The sequence below is a fragment of the Triticum aestivum genome, chromosome 3B (assembly GCF_018294505.1).
Source record: "Triticum aestivum cultivar Chinese Spring chromosome 3B, IWGSC CS RefSeq v2.1, whole genome shotgun sequence".
Classification (NCBI taxonomy): Eukaryota; Viridiplantae; Streptophyta; class Magnoliopsida; order Poales; family Poaceae; genus Triticum; species Triticum aestivum.
Window position 1 is genome coordinate 154825784 of NC_057801.1, and position 7098 is coordinate 154832881.

The window sequence follows — 7098 nt, forward strand, 5'->3', positions numbered from 1 at the left end:
CATTCACATCTGCCACTGTTCTTCTCTCCCAACAAAGGGAAGGTAAGCGGATCCATGATGTTGGTATATTTCCGTTTAGAGAAAAAAAAGAACTTCTGCAAAGCAGTAACCGATCCTCGCTCTCTTTTTTGTTTCATTGTCATTGCTATTGTGTTTTCCTTTCAATTGTCTCCTAGTATTCGTCAGTTTCATGATGGACCAAGGAGAACTAGGCAAAGATCTACCGACATTGGAGCAGACGTGGGAGGCTGATCCCCACAAGACAGAGAGCTCCAAGAAGATGGAGGCAGCCATCGAGCCGACCCCAGATATGCTCACGGCCACTACTGAGATGGTCAACACCCCGTTTGAGGTTACAGCCCCTGTGGCACTGTAGGAGTAGTTTCCTCTTTCGAGGATGTGCCCCCCCCCCCCCCCGCTGAGCTGCCCAAGGTGATTTTCTTCTTTGCCGATCTCGATTGTGATTTTTCATCTAAGTATGTCGTGATGAATAATGCAAAATTTTATTAGCTTTGATGCCATGCTAAACATAGTGGTTTAAATAACTTGTGTTTCTTATACTGGAAAGTAATTTAGAATTTGTTTCTGTTTCAATTAGAGCCCTGATGCAGACAAGGATTGTGTGGTTGTACATGTCACTCGCTATGAGGTGGATGACCTGAATATATGCACTGGGAAAACAGAGTTCTTAGGCTGTTGGATACTGGAAGCCATTTGCGCTTCACTACTAGAAAAACCCCTACTAATGGCGCACCTATTATGGCTATTAATGGCGCATCTGTGGTGCGTCATTGATAGCACGCGATTAGTAATTTTTACTAATGGCGCACCACCTGGTGCGCCATTAGTATCTGGTATACTAATGGCGCACCTCGGGTGCGCCATTAGTATATGCCAGGGTGCGCCATTAGTATGCCTCCCAGGGGCCATGTATACCCAGGTGCTTTGGCATACTAATGGCGCACCACCTCTGGATGCGCCATTAGTAACCGCGGCATACTAATGGCGCACTGCCCAGTGATGCGCCATTAGTATGCACTGTCATACTAATGGCGCACTGTCATGTGATGCGCCATTAGTATGAATATTAGGTTTTTTTATTTTTTTATTTTCTGTTTTTTGCACAGGTTACAAAATGTATAGTTTGACAAAATATAGACAGCACACATCAACAACAGATTCATCAAATGTATAGTCTTTGAATACAATTCATCATATTAGTCTCCGAATACAATTCATCATATTAGTCTCCGAATTGAAAAGACCGAACAAAGATAGAACATTATATTACAAGTCTCGAGACCGCGAGTAGCGAGTCTGTCTTCACATTACAAGTCGATATCGATCATCTAAACTACCATCACATAGAAGAGAGCTGCGGTCATCACGATGAGCATCATCACGATGAAACTCGTCTTCATCCGGTTCCTCCAACGCTCCCTCCCCTCTCCCGCTAGATAGCGGGCGTATCTAGATTCGGCCTCGGCCCTAGTGGTGTACCCTTTGTAACTGTTACCGCTGAATCGGTGAACCTGTCTCCGACACTCCTCCCAGTCATCGTAGACTCCGGGAACCTTACCCTTGTACACGACATACGTCGGCATCGCTATGCACTAGCCAAACGAAACGTTAGTACCAATTCACAGACAATACATAAGCAATATATAAGTATGCAACAGAACGATCGGAAGAGAAAAGCAAGACATTAATAGCATCGATTACATCTAAGTTGAACGACTCTCGAAACCAAAGAGACATACTACAAGTTCATTAAAGTTTAATTACAACATGAGCCAATCGATGTTTCAGAACTAGACAACTCGACTCAAGGGACCGGAGCGTGGATGAAGCCGCCGTCTATCGTGGGAGTCATGAAAGAACGGGCGTTGTCATCCTGCATTTGTAGCATTGTGTCGATGTCACTGTTGGACGGTTGATTTCTGAGGTAGAACTGCCCCGAGGTACGAAGGACATCTTGATGGATGATTTCCGCAAACTCCGACTGGATGCGAAAGAATTCTTGTCGGAGGTCCGCGTCCTGGATTGCCGACACGCTCGCGGCCCAATCTTTGAGTTTACTCGGTAGAAGAAGTTGATGATGGTCCCGTACGATCGCCCGCATGTGATGGATGGCGTAGTAGGCACCCTTCTGACCGCCAGGCGGCTGCTTGACGCAGCAGAACGTCGTATTGTGGGAGAACACGTGCTTGCCGTACTTACGAATAGGCCTGGTGAAGGTGCCTCCAGATTGGGCGTAGCCGGGGAGAACATCATCAAGAACCTTCTTGACATTTGTGTAGTCTACGTTCGACTGACGGTCCGGGTCGAAATACGTGGCCATAGAATATTTGGGGCTTAGGAGGATGAGCGTGCAACGTGTGTCACTGCAGAAAACACGGAATGTTAAAAGAAAAACGATCGAAATGTAAGAATTCATATGTTACGGGCCGGTTGAGGGGAGGACTTACTCGGGAAAGTAAGGCACGAGGAAGTTATCCTTATCTTGGTTTGCCAGAATGACGCCTTCGAGGTAAGAACTCGCGACTTGCCGGTCCCCAGCGCTGCCCAAGATCTTGGCACGCATGTAGAAGGGGTCGACTATCACGATGTCCGGGGTCTTGTCGCGAATGATCCGCATCTCCATACTCAGCGAAAATAGCCGAACGAAGGTGTAGTGCAGCGGATGAAGGTTCAACATAGCGTGGATGTCATCAAAACGCAGGACGATCGTACGCCCGATGGAGTTATCCACAAAGCCCTTGCCCTCTGGCACCTTGGCCGCGAAAACCGGGTATGCCACATCCTTCTCTCTGAGACGCCGCTTCTCCAAAGCAAGAACACTGTCATGCAGACTCCGCATAGCACCGGTTGCAGCATTGAGCATATTTGTCGGTAGCATCGCCCTACCCGCCACATGCACCCTCCTCGAGATATCCTGCGGTGAAGGTGGCCCGTCCTGAGCACGGATCGTACTCGGTGCCGGCTGGCTCGCACCCTTCTTAGTCTTTCTTTTGCGTGCCTTCTTCTTCTCCTGTAATGGGACCGAGTTCTGCTCACAGACCGCCTTCTTGAGTGTGTTGGGGCTGATAATATTTCGCACCTCGCCTATCTGAGGCTCGGTGAAGTCGGCAGCTGGAGGCGTCTCCTGAGAGCTGAACGCCAGACGGCGCCTGTTGCAACTTGGCTTCTCCGCGGTACGAGCTAGATCGCACACGTCTTTTGTTGGGTTTGGTTCTTGAGAAGGAGGCCCCATGAAGTCGCCATCGTACCCATGCTCGGCAAAGTACTGATCGACATTGCCAAATGTATCATCGTCGTCGTCGTCGTCGTTCTGATCCTGTGCCATATGCATGTTTGGATCCAGTGGCATAGGGATGTCCGGCACCGTTACGGCGGTCTTGCCATGGGGCCGACTTGGCGCCGGCACGACTGGCGGTGTTGTCTTTGGGGTGGTGTCCCCCGCCCCCAAACGAATCTGGCTCTTCGGCCAAAGCAGGGGCCAGCTCAGGCAGGCGCTGAGGGTCATCACGTCTTCATCGTCGGCCCCGACGGGTCGAATCGGAGGTAACAAGTCGTCGCAGCCTGGCAGCACCCGAACCAGTTGAACCCTAAACAAGTTGGGTGGCATCTGGGTACCGTGGAACAAGGGGTTGCCCGGTTGAACGATTTTGCCCTTGGCGACATCGACCAACTCGTTGTTCACGAAGTGGAGGAGAGTGCACGGAACGTCGGCGGCGCCCTGCGAAAACATGTAGGGCGTCAGGGATGCCCAGTCAAAGGCAAGGAGATGAAGTCCTCGGCCGAGAGAGGCTTAATTAGTTACCGTGATGATGGCGTCGAGCTCGGCTAATGTCGAGGCACCGCCAACGGCGGGCGTGCAGTTGACGGAGGGGCCGCTTGCTGAAGAGGTGCCGGCCGGCGTACACCCGGGTGCATTAAGCTCCCGTGCCGGCGTCGGAGACACCAATGCCGCCTCCGCCGGAGGCACCAATGGCCCCGCCATCGCATTATGCGAGTTGCTGGCCGTGAAGCTAGGAATCGGGGGCGGCCCCTGTTGGCCGCCCGCAATCCACGCACTCAACCCCGAGATCAAGGTAGGCACAAGGGCGGTGATCGTCGCTCCGAGTCGTTGTTCCACTTGCTCTTGGACAATCTCCGGAATCCGCGCCACCTGTGCCTTGAGTTCTTGAACCTCTCGCGCCTGGCTTTCCGAGCTGGTCTTTTTCTCCTTCCGCACACCAGCGGTATAGTATGACCCCCATTTTGTCGACAAGCCTTTGCCGGCCACACGACCAGCTGACGTCGGCTTACTGAGCTTATCCTTGTTCTTCATTACATTCAACCCCCTATTTAGAGTGGTGTCCCAAGGGTTGCTCTTAGTCGACTCCGCGCTACTGCTTTCAGTCGCCTGCGGAAGGAATGTGAACCATTTAGAAATTTGGCTTCATTAATTAGAATGCAACCATATGGAGCTAATTACGCGGGGGTGTATTCCTTACCAGAACAAGCTCAAGCGCCCTGGTCTTCGGATCCGTGGTAAGCTCCTTTGTTATCGGGTCCTCCTTGTACCGGGCCCTGACATAGTTCCTAGTCTGCTTGTTACCGCTGTATTTCTCGAAGCGGGGCGGTAGGCCTTGCTCGGCACGGTCCGCGTCCTCCTTGTCCCATATAGGCTCCGCCACTCTGTAACCGCCGGGACCGAGTGTGTGTTCCCCTATGTTCAGCTCCCGCATTTGTTTCCCCCACTCACTTGATTGGGAGCTTGCGGTGCTCGAGCAATTGATCTTGAAGTCGTTGTAGTCATCTTCGGTGATCGAAGGATTTTTCTCCTTGATCTTCTGATAACTCTCACCTTTCTCGATCATTCTCTTCACATTGCTTTTCCAAGTAGACAGGGCCTTGCTCATCTTCGTGAGGGCAGCATTGTTCACTTTATTCCCTTTGAGGCTTGTGTTTTCAAATTCAGCGGGGAACTTGTATCGTTCGTGCAGCTTCGTGAAGAGGAGGTTGCGCAAATTCCCTCGGTCAGGATGCCTCAGGTTCTCGGTGTTGATCGAGACGGTGCTCCGGACAATGCACCCGAGCTGAAGCGAGTACCCCTTGACTATTCGTTCGGGCGCCGTTGGATTCCCGTTGGAGTCCACTTCAGTAACTTCCTCCTTGAGGGTGCGGAGCACGATCGGGCGCCGGTCCTTCCGTTGCCTCTTCGGTTGGCTGCCATCTGTGCGTGCGCCGCCATCATCAGTGGTGGCATCCTCGGCGGCACCATCAGTGGTGGCATCAGTGTGGTCATCCTCGGCGGCACCATCCGTGGTCTCAGGATCGGTGGGGAAGGCGGCGGCCTCATACAAGTGAGGTTGTTCCTCCATCTCCTGGGACAGCTCCCAGAATGCCTTGCCGCCCGAACCCCCGGCCTCATCGTTGTGGGCCATGTTTCTCTCTAAATAGAAACAAAGTTTGGTCAAAAAGTTGGTTATTGTCAAGGAACAAGATCTCTAAGTTGACCAAATAACCTAATTCTCGAGGAATGTCGCCAAAAAGTTGGTTATTGTCAAGGAACAATTGAGAGATGTTTGTGATATTGCCTAGGTGTTTTGGGATAGAACCTGTTAGTGTGTTGTTGCTAAGGTCCAAGTCCACGTTCTCAGGGTAACCTAGTTCTTGAGGGGTGTGTCTAGAAAGTTCACTCTTCTTTTTAGAAGACAAGCGTCTGAAATGGTATTGCCTTTCCTTAATTTGTACTATTTTTTCATTGTGTTGAATACTTATGTGGGTGAGTGTATCTGTAATTACTTTTTACTACACCGCAGGGTGTTCAAACACGCGGAGAGGATAAACGCTAGCAGGCTGATCATTGCATATCATTCATAACCATGAATGAAGGCTCAATGGACCAAGGAAAGAAAACCTACACAAACACAAGGATGACTATTGGAGACACTCAGGCCTGCTGCTTTGTGTTGATTGTTCAGAAGCTAGGGAATGTCCATTATATATAGATGCAGAGAAGCTTCGGCCGTGGTGAAGGTCAACCCCTATATTTTAATTGGAGGGCCAAGAGATAAGCTAAGCTGCAAATTATGAATCTGCGTCGAAAATTGCACCACATTCAGCATAGGGCAGGAGACGCCTACCCTAATGAATATGTTATTCTCACACCTCATCACTTGCTGAACTTGTAAATCATTTCCGTGAAAACAATCAAACGGTTTTCAGCGACAAGTGATACAAGGAACTAAACTGGGTTTCAGCTCTACATGGGCCAGAGTGGACTTGAGCAAATGTGTGTATGTGATGTGCCCCAACAGGGTAAACTTATTAAGATATACTCCAATCTTCATCAAGTTGCAGTTTTGAAACGTTGGCAGTTTTTCTAGCTGATGAAAGGAAACGATTTCCTTCCTGGACCATCGAGTCATGCACACGTTGGGTTAATGCGCAGTCGAACTCCGATGAAGAAAAATAGAAAGTATATGGCATAAAGGGGTCTAGACTTGTGCAATTTTGACATTTAGGGTTACCCAAATGCATGTGTTATGACTTCTGAAGCCAGACAGAAACTCCGATTATTTTTGGTTCTGTACATGATGCAAAATGGATGGATGGATGAATATAATGAAGCAAGTAATTGTCCTGCCTTGGAAATTAAGCTGGTGCCTACAGGTATATGTATGTATTGTTCGGTTGGTCCTGAAAAACAAAAGCTATCTAGCTAGTATGCAATGCAAATTAAGCTGCAGATAGCTTATTGTCTCCTCTCACTATCTCTCTATCACACATGGCAAGCAAGGGTGTCTGAGTGTGTGAATAAAATACTAAACTAATCCAACCACTAAAGCAAATTAATTTTTATTTCGGTTGAGAATCGGGCACCTTCTAGGTCAAGAAAATTGGGCATGACCTTTGCTAATTTTCTTGACCTAGGAGTGCCCCATTTCTCAACCGAAACGGAAATTAATCAACGTTTCAGGAGAAAGGGGTTATTTTAGAAGATCACAAGTAGCAGCAGCATCACTTGACAAAATCACAACTAGCAGCAACAACTCGCAGATAGCAGCAGCAGCATCACTTGACAAGTAGTACAGCAGCAGCAGCATG